General features: G+C 44.6%; 1 protein-coding gene across 10 annotated transcripts in view; it reads right to left on the reverse strand.

Annotated features, from left to right (window-relative positions):
• Positions 1–16,540, reverse strand: part of CHCHD6 (coiled-coil-helix-coiled-coil-helix domain containing 6) — a 200,156-nt gene that overhangs the window by 27,983 nt on the left and 155,633 nt on the right. The gene's annotated exons all lie outside the window — the stretch shown is intronic.

The following is a 16,540-nucleotide window of genomic DNA, read 5'->3' on the forward strand; positions in this document are numbered from 1 at the left end:
TCTTCTCCTCTGATAGTGGAGCTGAAACAAAAGGAAACACTTTTTTGCCAGACTCCTCTATTATCAGGTAAGAGGGGAGGTAACTTGTGGCCTGATTTGCCACTTTTCTGGGATCTTGGGTCCCACAAATGGTAAGGCTGACCCTGGGACAAGTGAAAGAGGCCCAGGATCAAACATGAGGCACAAGCTCTGGTGAGGGGGACAAGAAAAAACTTGTCCAAGGAAAGATTTAACAATGGAGATATAAGGACTTCAGTGAGAAACAGCAGGTCTCTAGCCTCAGATTCAAGAGTCAACGTTCCCAACGTAAATCACACTGGAGATGGATTATTTTTTCCATCATATATTTATACAGTGCCCATCATGGCAGCATCTTGGCCTCTTACTGTAAGTGCCAAACTGACACACAGACCGACCAGGATGACAATAAAATGTCTGCTCCTGCCTTTTGATGGGCCTGGGCCCTGACCCTACCTTGATTAAACAAGGCAGTTTACAATCTGCCCTGCAGGCCGCCACCAACCTTGAGCTCTGGTAGACCAGAAATAGCAAGTTCCCCAGGTGAGGGCTCTCCACTGACAATGAATACTCTGACAGTGGCATTGGAAAGCTCTGCTCCAGTAATCAACAGCAAGAGTGATGATCCTCCCATGACGGTCCATGGACAGGTGGGAAGAGAGGCTGCAGTCTCTCAGCTAGGCGAGTTCCAGATCAGCTATGGTGAACAGTACAAACACCCCATGGCAGGGTTGACAATCTGGTGCTGTGTTCACTATCTAGGCCCAGCAGGGCTGGGAGCAGTTTGCTCAGCCCCTACGAAGCTGAACACTTCCTATCAATCTACACATACACACACTCCACCTGACACTTGGACAAGTGCAGACAAGCTTAGAAGGGAACAGCATCCTATCCTCCTTTCAGACAGTCTGACATGAGAAGGATAGAGGATGAAGAAATAGAGGGTCCCACAGACCACTCTCACCCCCACCAAAGTTTGAGGGACTTTGGCTTTTAATCTGAGTGACACAAACCATTCTAAAACCCAGATCAACCTCATGTGCTTTGTCCCTAGAGGAATCTTTTAGCTTTTTTGAACCCTGTTTTCTACTTACACTCCATATCGTGCTAATGGTGAGAGAAGACAGAGGGTACAGAAAACCTGCGGGTCTGTTCAAACCCTTTTTAGGATATCATGGTGGCTGCAGCACATGCCATAGTCTCCCTGTCTTTACTCCCACTTCTCTCATTTCTAGAAGTTAAAAGAAAACAGCTGTCCTGTAATGAGCTCCTACCTCCTCTCCTTCCTGTGGATGACAGCAGAGCTGATGCCAAGTGAAGGCTTCCGTGTATCAGCAACAGCAGCATCCTACCAGCCACACATTCAGCAAATTGACAGTCTGTCTAAACTACAGTGAAAAGCGTGCTGATGGAACCAGTTATGATGTTGGTTGTCTCTCCTACTGGGTTAAAGCACGGTTCCATTTTGCAGGGCAAACAGAACCTAGACATGTTTAAAGAACCCTGCTAAAGCCAGTTACAGAAAGGAGGCTGAGTGACTCAGGGATGATAGGGGTCTCATACAGCAGTCCAGAGGTTCAGGCTAGATTTGAGCTCTATCCCTGTCTGCCTGGTGGTCTTCCTTATGGGAGAAGATGCTTTTCCTGCAAGCACTGGCCCAGAAAGGGGGGTCCTTACAGGAATGATGTCACTGTGCCGGATAACATACATCGGCAGCTGGTGATGTCACTCCAGCAGTAACCTAATAATAGGCTCATGTCCGCTGACTGAGGTTCCTGCAAGGGCAATTATTCAGCCCACACCTCCTCTACATCCTCAGTATGCTCCCATCTCTAGCATTAATGAGCGGGAGGGAGTTGGTAGGGATGTGAGGATAAAGAGAAACGTTATTTGCCAAATTATCTAGTCAAAGCTTATCAGGAAATCGATATTACTTGACCAGCTCTAATTTCCCAAGTAATTTTCCTGATCATTAGAAAGTTAAAGTTTTACATTAAGCAGTACATTTTAAAAACGGCAAAATGCAATAAGCAAAGAAGCAATACAATTCACAGTAAAATAATTCATTATATTCAGTCTGCAACATTTTAGTTAAGCATCAAGGAATGCTGCATTCTTTAATAGAGCCACTAATGCACCAACTCACCCTTCAATTATATTTTAAAACTTTTAAAAAGCACTTTTTCTTCCTACAGATTGTGATATCAGTTATTTTGATTTGTTTTTACTTGCTGAGAGAAAGATAATTAGGCAGCACTTACTGATTAAAATCAAATCCGTCCAACCCCAAACCATCTATGCACCTCTAGGGATACATCAACCAGAAGGTTAAGAAGCATTCCTAATCCTAGAACATCACAGGATCCATCTCAGAGGGGTGGGGAGAGAATAGAACTTGATGAAACTCCTGGTCTAATAAGCATTGGACCCCAAAGCTGGCAGGGTGCAGAACAGAGCTGCCCACCTGCTTCCTGCCGTGCAGCTCGCATCAAGGAAAGTTTCTATGAACAAAGGCTGCAGTTGGATAGAACTATCAATCAGCCCAGGCTGCTCCCAATGGAGGCCTGATACAATTACATCTAAGATCAACACGCACTGGATGGAGTGACTAATTAATTTCTGCCCTCCTAAGAGGGTACTGTATGTTGTGCTGATGAAGGTTATGGGACAGTCAGTGCTTGGAGACTGAAGTACTATCAGCACAAGGCTGATTGGATACAGGGAAGCCTCTCACAACCATGACCGCTTCACTGCTTGGCACAGAGACTCAGACCCACTCTGATAGCATTTACCAAAGCAGCACAGACCAGTGCTATCCTGTCTCCAGTAGTGGCCAGTGACTGATGCGTCAGAGGGACAGGAAACCCTCTTAAGATGTACTTAAGTTCCTTTTACAAAGAAAGCAAAAAACATGGCATCGTGTATGAGCTGGCTAATGTGTACAACATTGCTCCTCCTTGATGGAATCAACTGTGTGTCACGAACCCTATACTCTTAACAGTTAATGATGCTGGTGGCCTGTGATTTTGGTGCCAGAGATCAAAGTTCTATGACCACAGCCACTGTAAAACTATAATCAGTCATAAATGTGCTGCACAGCGAAAGCCAGGGGGAAGGTGTGGTGGGGAGGGGGTCTGATTTGTTACAATATCATATGCACATACACTTACAATGAAAGTAGAAATTGTCTCACTTATCATAGGCTATCCAATTAAACAAACCGCTGGGTGCTTACCCTCCACAGTCCCACAGTATGCCATTCTAGGAGTTCACAGATTTCACTGGATGAACCAGACAAATCCCTCACCTGGCATACACAACATTCCATCCCTACACAGGTCCTAGGGAAGGTTCAAAGCCAGTCCAAGTCAGCTAGCAACCAAGTGTTGTTTCTGTGTGATGGCTGTTCAGTGGCCCACAATGAAATGAGTTAGAAGCTTCAGCTCTGGCACTAAGTATTCTCCTTGTTACGATTTCAGTAGTGAAGCCAGGAGCATGGAGACCATATTGGGCATGGAGACCATATTCCCTGGTCACACTTGGAGGCACAAGGGGGGAGCTTGCCATGCTGCTGTCCAGGATATCCATGATCTGTAGATGGAGGAATTCAGCCTCTATGGCTGCCAGTCTAGCATCTCTAAACTCGCATATGTATGTGAATGTATTATATTTATGTACCTCACACACACAAGAGTACAAGATAGTTCCTCACAACTTCAGCTCTAGCAGGGAAGGAAATTTGTCCAGTCTAGAAACCATCTCCAGTTTTGCTTGTCTCTACCTCCCCTCTCCTGACATGCAGCAATCTGAACTACTAACCCACAACTCTTCACCACTGTGAGGCTTTGCCCCTCAACTAACAGCACTGAAAATCAGCCAACTGCTAGGCTTCCAGTCCCCTCACCTCACAGCAGCGGCATGGAAAGTCAGCTACTCTCCGTCCTTGCTTCCATCAGGGTGGACAAGAAAGGGTCAGGCTCTGCAATCATTTCAACTCAAGAGACATTTTGTCCTTTCCAAGCCTGTGTTTAGCTGTGGGGAGTGGGGGCTCCCCCCTACTCATCCTAGTACCAACATGGGGGGCCAGGTAAACCCAGCAACAAGGTTTTCTAGTGCTGCTCTATTATTTTCCTCCCTTTTATTCTCTGCCCTGTGCGGGTGCCTGCATCCAGAAGGGTAGCCAGTTAAGATCACTTGGGCCAGTATAGAGCTGTAGTGGGGAACCTCTCCCCCTTAGCTCCATCAAGGCTGGGTTGATCTAGCTGCCAGGGTCCTGGTGTTGCCTGACACTCACAGGCAGATGTGGAACGTTCTCAGTTGACAGCCTCATACCCTGTGAAACTTTCTCCCTCTGGTGGTTTGCCAGAAGCCATGTTTGGCAAACCTCAGCACTGGGCAAGGCACATTTGTTAAAATTAAAGCCTGAGCAAACACCACGGCAGCAAACCCTGCCATTTGCTGGGTGCCTCTGATGGACAATATTTTACGTTTGTTTTAATATTATTTTCAGCACTCAGGCTCCATGGCAACAGGATCAGGATTGCCAGCCACAAGCCAAATGTCTAGGATCCCCCTTCTCCCCTGAATCCCTCCCCCAGAAGGGTGGTGGAGAAAAAGGGGGAAGTGGATGTTTTAAGCTTCTCCCCATGGTTGTAGCTGTAACCTCATGCCACAAACCAGCTTATCCTCTCTTTGGAAAAAACCTTTCATTTAAATGATTATGAATCTCTTTTTTTTGTGAATCTGCCAAGAGAGCTCCCCCAAGGTTCTGAGTTCTAAACAGCTATCAGTGGACCTCCTTGAGCAGGGTGCAATCACCTGGGTGCAGAACATTAATTCCTCATTGCACTTGTGCTGCAGATGCTGACACTTGCTGCCTTGTATTTAGCACTTCTGAGGAGCTTTCCCTCTTCAGAGAACTTTACAAACATCAGTTACCTTCCCAGCATCTCGTGGAGATGGGGAAGTGTTATTCTCATTCTGGGAGACAGGCTCAGAAATGTTAAGTAACTTGTTCAAAGCCATGCACAGAGAGTCAGTGGCAGAGCTGGAATTACAACTATGGAGTTCATGACTCCCTGCCCTATGCTCATACCATACCTCTCCACAGCAGCCTTAATACTGGTGCACGTGTTGTCTGCCTTTAGCCAGCATGACTGCAGAAGTGTTTTTCACTTTTGCTAACTTAGAAGGGTCCTCCAAGAAAACACAAAAAACATTGCCAGTCCCAAGATGGGTATTCAAGGCCTTTTTACTGGCTAAGGCATTTGCTCCTGGACTATTAGCACCTCAAACTATTTTTAGGGGCATTTGTGTCACTTTGATTTGATGTATGCTGCAGGTATTTTTCAGTTATGTGCAATATGTATTGTTGCATTCAGTGTACGGTCTATTCCAAGGAGCAGCTGTGCTGACAAATGGATCAAAACACTTCTATGCCATACACTTACTGCACAATAATAAAGCAGCTTGATACCTCCTCTCTATCTCCCGTCCTTCAGGATAACACACAGTCCAAGGGTACTGGGGAGGTCTGCTTTCCTTCTCGCAAAGATTTGGATTAAGAGGGGGCAGGAGGGTGTTTAAGCACCAAGAAAAATAGTTCATTCAATAAACAACCCACGAGTTCTGCTTCCTCATCCCCTACGCTGTTAATTGTTGCAGAGACAGAGGAGGAACAGAAATAACTAGCTTCTGGCCTACTTTACTCCTGGATATAGATCTCAGAAGCCGGCATGATGGCAGAATGGAAAGCCTCCAAAAAGGTACAAGGTGTATTGTGGGGGAACCACAGAGAGCACATCAGCATGGAAGCCCCCCACTTGGTCTACACAGCCTGATGGAAAAAAGGAAACAGATCTTCTCTACTTATTTCTTTTATTTTCTCCTTGACTCGAGAGACCAGATGCACTGTTTGCTTTGCTCTGCCACTACACCTCCTGTCGTCTGTGTATGACTGGAAGATGGAGTAAATCACTAGCTCCACTAATCTCTAGTTGTTCTGAGACTCATCTGTTTGTTCATGCATTATAACATATTGATTTCCAAGAGACAATCACTCTGATCATTGTTCTAGCCCAGAAAGAGCCCTCATCATTACACCTGCTTTATAGGAAATGTTTTTCCACTGGCTGAGAGTTTCTGCAATTCTGAGAATGCTGTAAACAAACAGACTCCATTTGGGGTCCAGTCCGCTAACAAGTCAGCAGCCCCAACATATTACTGCAGGGAGTACACAGCTTTTTTTATTTTGGACATGAGCTGGAAAACGAGAGGAACAAATATAATTCTGTGAAGGGTCACTCCCGAGAGAATGATTGCTAACTTATTGCAATAAATACCGAGGGTGCTTTTTGTTAAATTAATGTCCATTGCATTTAATCTTGCTTTCACCATTAAGAAAGCTCACCAGGTTAGAGTGATGTTCCTTGTGCCTGGCATGCAGGCTCCACCCACGCCTAGGAAGTGATGCAAAAGGAGAAAAATTTAGAATAATTCATTTGCGAACTCCTCTTCACTCCACCCATCATTAAATGATTTGGAACAGGGTACATTTGAGTATTATTAAATATTTTTTATTTTTCAATATAGACTTACTGAGGGATGAAAATTGTATAGGGAGCCCTTCACTACTAGATTAATCCTGCTGTTCTGATGCTGGTACCTGCTCAGAGCTTGGCACCTACATCTCCCTGTTATTCCAGTCCTGAATCCCCTCATGTCTCGGTCATCGCACCTCAACTCTTCTATGAGGCACACTCTGCTATTCTAACCCTGTGCCCCACACACAGCTCTGCCCCTGCACCTCAATCCTGACCTGAAATCTCACCTGCTATTCCTATGCTGACCCCTCCCCTGCTCTGCTAGTGCCTCGCCTTGCTATTACAATCCTGAACTTCTTGATCCAAAAGTGCCATATCATGCTGAATTCTGTCAGTTGCTAATGCTTTGTAATATGAAAAAGTATCTGATATTAGACAAGGCTCAGACCAAGCTCATTTGCCTTGTAATTTAGCTCACATTTGAAGCCAGCCTTTCCAAGATAAAATGCTGGTACATCTGCCTATCATATCACTTAGTTCTACTGACTGTGCCAATATCTGAACTGCAACATCTTAAAGAAATATGATGTTCCCCCGCCCTCTTACCTCTGCAGGAATAGAACCTTGGATCACAGAGGCAGCCTCACAGCACACACAGCTAAAGGGGATGGGGAGGGCTTATGGCTATTGTCTTATTTGTTCCATACAGTACTTAGTTCATTTTTAGACTCTGTATATAACAACAATCAAGATGAGGTAAATGAGTCTCCCATATGGCAGCACAGAACACTAATCATCAGAACCCAAGTCCAGGGCTGGAACTTGCAGTTTATTTCATATTTTTGTTTAGACAAGTGTTAGAACTACATCTTATTGGAGGAAAAGGACATACAACTGCTGTGAAGTGGCATGAAATGGCTCCACTAGAGTTGGTCAAGATTGCTTCAAAATTCATCTCCCATTAGGATTGTGACCTCTCTCTTTACAACCAGACACAATGATCCTGCCTTGGATGAAGATAATTACATCCCACTATACACATTAGAAGGTACAACCACAACAATGCACTTTATAGGAACAGACTGAGAGAAAGGAATATATAGGGAAAGGACAGAGCACTAGCTATTTCTCTCCAGTGCAACTGGAATAACCCCTCGCACTCTTTAAGCTTGTAGTTTAACTTAAACTCAGGAGGGATAAAGGAATCCAGTAGTTACCTGATGTTTTCAAGAGTAGAATAATTACAACTTGTGCAAATTCAACCCTAGTTTTAGGTAGGATTAAAAGAAATGTTGCTAATACTTATAACTGCTGCTAGGGGAACAATACTCCCACTTCCAGAGCCAAAACGAATAGAAAATCACCCCAGTGATGCAACATAAAACTTTGGTCCTACAAACTCTAACCCAAAAGCATTAGTGAAGTAAGGACAGAGGGTAGCAATATTGTTGCGGGTGTAGAAAGGCTGTGGCTGCAGGCACTTTTAACCACTGTTGTGTTTTACCTTGCTCAGAGCAGATCTAAATGAAACAGAGTATATATAACTTGGCTTCTTACCATTGCTACAACCAGTCGAACTGAACAATTGGACCAACAGTGGGAAATTAAAAGAAAAAGAAAAAAATACTAGTACAGACACAGCCAAAGAAACTTTGTGGACCAGTCTTGTCACCTCTCTATGCTGCCATTTCCCCACATATAAAATGGAGATACTATTTACCTGTCTCACAGGGGGTTGAGAGTGACAAGGAGGGTGAAGTAATATATTTTATTGGAGCAACGTCTGTTGGAGAAAGACACAAGCTTTAGAGCTACACAGAGCTCTTTTTTAGGTCTTGGAAAGGTAACCAGAGCATCACAGCTAAATACAAGGTGAAACAAATTGTTAGGCATAAGGAGTTAACACAAGCTGCAAGAGACCATTCAAGATGACATGGGCAATTAACGTCTCAGCAGTTGTAGCAAAAAAGAGGGTTAGTGGGTTACAGATTGTTTTAAAGGAGACATAAAACCAGTGTCTCTATAAAGTCCATGGATTTTAGTGAAGTTATAAATGTAAGCTCCCAAACTCATCTTTTGCAGATGTTGTGCAGGTTTCCTTTGAGGACAAGGACTAAAAAAAAAATCAGATGCAGAGTGATTGTTTTGTGAAAAGTGTTTGCCCTGGGATGATAAGGCAGAATCAGTGAAAGAATTCTTTTAGTTCTCCATGTTAGTTTGGTATCAGGGTCTGTGGTGGAGCAGAAGTTCAGTCCCTTGGAGAATACAGATAAATCATCTTAAATTAGGCAGTTCTTGATAAACTGATGATGTTGGGATGTTGTCCGTCTCAAAGAATCCTTTCACAACAACGATGACACCATCCACAAAGATCATGTCCCCACTGACAATCATAGGAAAAAAGAATAATCTGACAGGCCACACCCAATGGACACATACTTGATCATTACATTGTTTTGTTTTTTTTTAAACTAAAGCAATCAGACTGGAATCTGTAACAAACATCACACCCACGACCCCCACTCCACCAGAGGGAAGAGCTATAGAGCCCCTGAAATCCAACCACCAGATAACAATCAAACCAATAGACAAAGGGGGTGTCATCATAGTTCTCACCCATGATTATTTTGTCAACAAGGCCAACTCAGAACTCTCTGACACCACCTACTATAAAGAACTCAAAGACAACCTCACACCACAATTTACCCAGGAGTTTAAGAATATCAACAAATCCTTCCCCAAACAACTCCAAGAGAAACTCTCTAACCTCACCGCCCAAGAACTCACCCCAGGGACCTTCTACATGTTTCCTCAAATACACAAATCATATCTGGCCACGGAACTCTTACTGAGGGAATATCAGGACTCGTAGAAATCATCCTCAAGCCACTCACCACACGGAAGACCAGCTTCCTCCAAGACAACTGATTTCCTCTAGAAACTCGCAAGATTAACAACCTCCCTCAGAACACCAATCTTGCCTCCATGGATGTAATCTCCCTGTACACCAACATCCCTCACCATGATGGCATCACTGCCTGCCTCAAACATCTACAAGACAATGGACAACACTCAGGTATCCATCCCAAACACATAACCAAACTCATCCATATCATCCTCACCCATAACCATATATTCAAAAATAAACACTTTGTCTAAACCATGGGAACAGCCACAGGTCCTAGGATGGCTCCCCAATATGCCATTCCCTGCATGGGCCACCTCAAGAAAGAATTTCTGGCAAAATGCACCTCGAAGCCAAGGATGTGCTTTAAATACATCAATGGTATTTTCACCCTCAGCACAGATTACCTATACTCCCTCAAATTTCCACCACAACTACAACCACCACCACTCATCCATCAGACTGTCTCAAGAACACTCCCACACCAGCTATCAATATCCTGGGCACCACAATCAGCTTCAACAGTGTAACCCTACAGACAACTGTATACAAGAAACCCCTGGACCACCACACTCATCTTCATAGATCCAACTATCACCCCAGACAGAACAAGAAATCTGTCGTCTACAGCCATATACTCAGACATCATAGAATATGCTCTGAGCAGAAAGTCTGGGATATACACCTTAACACACTTAAAACCACCTTTGCCAAACAAGGACACTCCACCAAAGTAGAAGATCACATGATGGAATGGGCCAACCAAATACCTCAGGAGAACCTGCTTCAATATGGGCCGGGGGGGAGGGGGGGAAGGGGGGGAGAGAGAAGAAGAACCTCAATGACTACACACCCTTAGTTGTCACAAGAAATCTTCCCCAAACTCCTCTTCTGGCCCTCCCCATATATGATGGCATATATCACTTTGGTGGATGTGCAGGTGAACGAGCCTCTGATAGTGTGGCTGATGTTATTAGGCCCTGTGATGGTGTCCCCTGAATAGATATGTGGGCACAGCTGGCAACGGGCTTTTCTTTCTAAACTACTACATGCCACAAGGGGCCACAGCAATGGTTCCCTCAACCCACCCAGCAATATTGTTAACCTATCCAACTATACTCTTAGCCCAGCAGAAGCAGCTGTCCTATCTCGGGGCCTCTCCTTCTGCCCCTCCACCCCCACGAACATGATACAGTTCTGTGGTGACCTAGAATCCTATTTTCGACGTCTCTGACAGCCACACTATCAGAGGCTCGTTCACCTGCACATCCACCAATGTGATATATGCCATCATGTGCCAGCAATGCCCCTTTGCCATGTACATTGGTCAAACTGGACAGTCTCTACATAAAAGAATAAATGGACACAAATCAGATGTCAAGAATTATAACATTCATAAACCAGTCGGAGAACACTTCAATCTCTCTGGTCATGCAATTATAGACATGAAAGTTGCGATATTACAACAAAAAAAACTTCAAAACCAGACTCCAGCGAGAGACGGTTGAATTGGAATTAATTTGCAAATTGGATACAATTAACTTAGGCTTGAATAGAGACTGGGAGTGGCTAAGTCATTATGCAAGGTAACCTATTTCCCCTTGTTTTTTCCTCCCCCCCCAAGACGTTCTTGTTAAACCCTGGATTTGTGCTGGAAATGGCCCACCTTGATCATCATACGCATTGTAAGGAGAGTGATCACTTTAGATAAGCTATTACCAACAGGAGAGTGGGTTTGTGTGTGGGCGGGGAGAAGAGAAAACCTGGATTTGTGCTGGAAATGGCCCACCTTGATTATCATACACATTGTAAGGAGAGTGATCACTTTAGATAAGCTATTACCAGCAGGAGAGTGGGGTGGGGGGAGAGAAAACCTTTTGTAGTGGTAAACAGCCATTTTTTCATGCTTTAATGTGTATAAAAAGATCTTCTATACTTTCCACAGTATGCATCTGATGAAGGGAGCTGTAGCTCACGAAAGCTTATGCTCAAATAAATTGGTTAGTCTCTAAGGTGCCACAAGTACTCCTTTTCTTTTTGCGAATACAGACTAACACAGCTGTTACTCTGAAACACTCTCCTTTGTCCTATACCTGCAGAGGTATTAATTGCCCACTTCATCTTGAATGGTTTCTTGCAACATGTGTTAACTGCTTATGCTTAATTTGTTTCACCTTGTATGTAGCTGTGACATTCTGCTTACCTTCCCAGAGCTGAAAAAGAGCTCAGTGTAGCTCAAAAGCTTGTCTCTTTCTCCAAAATAAGTTGGTCCAATACAGTATATTACCTCACTCATTGTCTCATATTCTGGGACAAACACGGCTACAAACAAAACTACAAATCACAGTGGATTGAGAGATTGAAGTAAATAGTTGGAATGTAGTTCAAATCTCTTGAACTAAAGGGATTAGAGAAGTACAAAGCATATGATACAAGACAGTATAAAACAAGACACCAGTAAACTGCATCTCTTCAAGAATTAGAACCAAACCAGGCAATGACTTCTGCAGACTTCTGGGGAAAGGAAGTAGGAGGAGAGAGATTGACACCAAGATATCAAAAGAGTATTGGCTTTGAAGCCTGTAGCTTGGACATCTGAATTCAGAATGTCACTCTGTTACTTAATAAATCTACTTCATCCCAGCAAAAAACATAAATGGGCAAGACTACAAGAAAGAAACAGAGGAGAGATAAAAGTCAGATATGCAGAAATTCATTTTGGGATCAGTTTACCCTTAGACCCCTCAGGATTTCAGATTCATGAGTGTGTATATATACCCAATATTCCAAAAATAATTCATTACAGATTCTATGTCGGGGTTACTTTATCACAGGGGTGGCAAACTATGGCCCGGAAGCCGTGGAATGGTCCCCCTCCGGCTCCTACGTGCTCCAATAGCCCCCTGCGATGCTCCAATGGGAGCTGCAGCGGCGATGCCTGAGGACAGGGGCAGTGCGCATAGCTGCCTGGCCGTGCCTCCACGTAGGAGCCGGAGAAGGGACATGCTGCTGCTTCCAGGAGCCGCTTGAAGTAAGCGCCGCTCGGAGCTTGCACTCCTGAGCCTCTCCCCACACCCCAAACCCCTGCCCCAGCCCTGATCGCCCTCCTGCCCGCCAAACCCCTCGATCCCAGCCTGGAGCACCCTCCTGTACCCCAAACCCCTCATCCCCAGCCCCACCCCAGAGCCTGCACCCCAACTCCCTGCCCCAGCCCTGATCCCCCTCCTGTCCTCTGAACCCCTTGGTCCCAGCCCAGAGCCCCCTCCTACACCCCAAACTCCTCATTCCCAGCCCCACCCCAGAGCCTGCACACCCCAGCCGGAGCCCTCCCCCTGTCGTCCCCCCCGCACCCTACTCCCCTGCCCAGCCTGGAGCCCCCTCCTGCACCCTGAACTCCTCATTTCTGGCCCCACACTGGAGTGCACACCTCCAACCAGAGCCTTCACCCCCCCCCCCACAGCCCAACCCCAATTTTGTGAGCATTTGTGGCCTGCCGTACAATTTCTATTCCCAGATGTGGTCCTTGGGCCAAAAAATTTGCCCACCCCTGCTTTTTCATATTCAGAACCACTGATATCTGAGAAAAGGCTCCTTTAAATATGCCTCATTTTTTTTCCTGCCTCATTAAATGCCATTTGACTGAGTTATAATTAAAGTCAAATGAACACACTCTAGCCAGACACAAGAATTTTAGATTTTTCATCCCCCTTCCGTCGATCATTCAAACTCTCAGCTCAGTTCACTCACTAGACTTCCCACAGAATTAAATTCCATAGTGCATTAGTGAACCAGGCAATTCTGATGCTGTCCAACTTTGATGTCACTGAGAATCCATATTAATCTGAAACCAAGCCCACCAAGTCTGCTCAGAAGCCATTCTTCCCTCCAGTTCCTATTCTTTTCACCGCCCTTGTGGCACTGTTCCACATCTAATCACTAGACACATTATTAAATCGATGCCTCCTTCTTCCCTTTTCAAAATATCACGTTTATCTTGTGAATTTCAGTGCTCATGAAAGTAGAGACAAGTTTGCAACACCCAGACCCATGTACAATGTCAGCAGTTTTTACGTAAGCTTCACCACCACACAACTCTGGCACCATGTCTCAGTCCCGTCCTGTCCTGCAGTATCACCTACTACATCCCACTCCAAGACTCTCCTTAGCAGAGGCTGAAAGTCTTGCCATACTATGCAGTGGTTCTTTGATTAATAGGAAGTAAGGGTGTTTAGAGGTGAGAGAGCATGTGTACAATTCAGAATTCCTGGGTTCTATTCCCAGCTCTCCTACAAACTTCACTGAATGACTCTAGGTAAGTCACTCTCTGCCTCAGTTCCCCCTTCTGTAAAACAGGAATATTGCTACTTACCCACCACACAGTGGTCCTGCAAGGGTCCCAGTGCATTAATTATTTGACACTGGAAGTTGCTAGAGAAGTACAAATTCTTACCACTAAATTCTCTTGGGATTTATTTCCACAGCAAGATTTGAACTCAGGCTTCAGAAAGGAAAAGCTAATGCATTAATTTGCTGTGCTAGCCAGTGCCCTTCTGCCTTGCTTTAAAAGACTCCTGCAAAGTACTGTGTATTTCGATTTCCACTTCAGCTCCGGGATAACATTTTTACACCTTGCGTAAGGCTAACTCCTCTCCAGTCCAGCCTCATATATTGAGGCGCACACATGGGGGCCGGAAGGACTTCCCTAGATATCCCTCTTCTGTGCCTAATTCTATTTCTGCTCAGTGATATAGTGAAATTCCACCCAGCAGTATTATGAGCTCAGCTGGCTTTATTTGTTTAACAGTTCCCATTTTCATTAAACTGTTGCCATTCGGCAGCCAGTAATTTTATTTGTATGATAGCTGTATTCATCTCAAGCTTACGGGTGTTAATGTCGATTTCTCTTCCCCTTGCAGAGAGGAAGGGTGCAAGCAGAGAGTGGGGCAGAGGCAAGGCTGCATTCACAATGCCTATTTGCAAGTAAGTAAGGAGTATAACCTTCCCTACCTGCTTTTATAAAACACCTACCAATGACTGACTGTTTGGCGTCAGAATAAATAATCCAAGGGTGAATCAGAAAGATATTTTACACAGAGATTAACTGAAATGCACAACCATAAGAGCTGGAGATGAAATGCCCTCCAAGCAGGACTGACTCCTTCAGATCAGTGCTGCAGCACTTCAACACTGGAAACTTATCTATAAAGCTACCTAGGCATTTATACCACATTCAACTCCTGTGGCATCCAACAGTGCCTAGAGACCTGATTAGAGCACAAGGGGAAGAGTAGTCTTATGGTCTCGTCCACACTAAACCCCTGATTGATGGGCCTCTGCAGAGCTGCAACAGCCAAGCACAGGAATGTAACAGGCATTTCTCATCATGTTTTCTGATGTGAACAAACTGACAAACTAGGCTGCAGCTGAAAATTAAACTGTCTACTTCCGAACCCACACCTCATTGGTGGAGGCTCCAGCATTCACTCACCAAATTCAATCGTTTCACTTCCTTACATTTGCTGGCGGATCCCGCCTTTCTACTGTGTCAAGGAGCCAGAAAACACGACAACCTGGGTTTCTCAACTGGCACATAATGAAGACCTAGCACCCATGGCAGGAAATGCATGATCCACTGGATCACTGATGGGTATAACACAAAAGCCTGAATAGATCAGGAAAGCTAACAAATGGATTAAAAATGGAAAGGTGCCTGGCCATGCACCCACATGCAGATGCCCAGCCATGAACCAATGGTAGACTTGACCAGCCACCAACTCAGATACACGCAGACACTAGGCCACACACACAGTTGTCATTACTCCTTGACACGGCAGCAAAATGGTTTTGTATAGCTGACCATTTTTATCCAAAACACCCAATGCCATTAAACATAATCACATACATTATGCTACAACTCTGAATGCAGCACTAACAAGTGAAGGGAGAGCAGCAACGACCCTGAGAAACAAGGATGTTTCTCCACCTATTGCCTCCTCCTATCCAAGTCAGATCCAAGCCCATTTCCAAGATTAAAATCCATTAAAAAAGCAGTATTTCTCCACATCCTCTCTCTTCCTCAGGTTGGAATGTGACACTTTCTGGTTAATGAGATGGAGGCAGCTGGGATAAGACACTCGGGCTGCCTAAATTATCATCTCCCCTTTCCATCGCTGTAAACTTCTAACCCCAGATACATAGAGTGGAGACCTGCTGCCATTTAAAACCATCTTTTACAAACAGGACCTGAGGTGGGATGTTTAATTAGAACAGTTTAAAATGCATAAGAGACTGGAAAAGAAAGCAACACTTTATAAATATACTACGCGAGTGTCTTGTGGACACAGCTCAGGCCGAGGGTATTTTAATTTTTGACAAATGGTGCTGGTCGCGTCTTGTAATTTCCCTCACTGTGGAGCGTGTCTGTTTGTGATAGATACCAGCACAGCTGCTTGGGTGTCCTTTTATCTGCAGAAAAGTATTGTCTGTTTGGAACCAACTCATCCCGAAACAGGAGCCCCCGAGGGGGAAGAGAGAGAGGAGGGGATGAGGGAACTGTCAACTGGGAATACATCAATGCTTCTGATGTAAAGGCTCTGGCAAAGAACAGGCTTCATGCTTCAGCTGAATCCGTTCCTCACCCCTCTCTAACCATTCTTTACCTGTAGCACTAACACCTACTTATCCTCTTTCCACAAGGCCTAAACATTTAAACAAATTATTTAATATTTGCATCATGATAGCACAAGGATGGAGGCTATGGGCTTGTACAAATACACAGGAACACAGTTAGTCACCTGAACGTCTTATAATCCAAGACAAACAACACAACAGAGAGGAGACAGGGAAGAGAGGTACACAATCAAGATTTACACACCTTTTGTGTTTGGGCAGACTGTACATATCCCCACTTGCCTTTCATGAACTGGCCAATTTCCTCCAGGCAAAACAAACCATCCAAAATATTTTACTTTCCTGTAGAGCCTTTCAGAAGAGGGATCTCAAAGAACATACAAATATTAATTGAGGCTCATAAATCCTGAGATATGTGCTATAATGAAAACAGAGCAAACTGACT

This window comes from Chelonia mydas, chromosome 7, assembly GCF_015237465.2.
Source record: "Chelonia mydas isolate rCheMyd1 chromosome 7, rCheMyd1.pri.v2, whole genome shotgun sequence".
Lineage (NCBI taxonomy): Eukaryota > Metazoa > Chordata > Testudines > Cheloniidae > Chelonia > Chelonia mydas.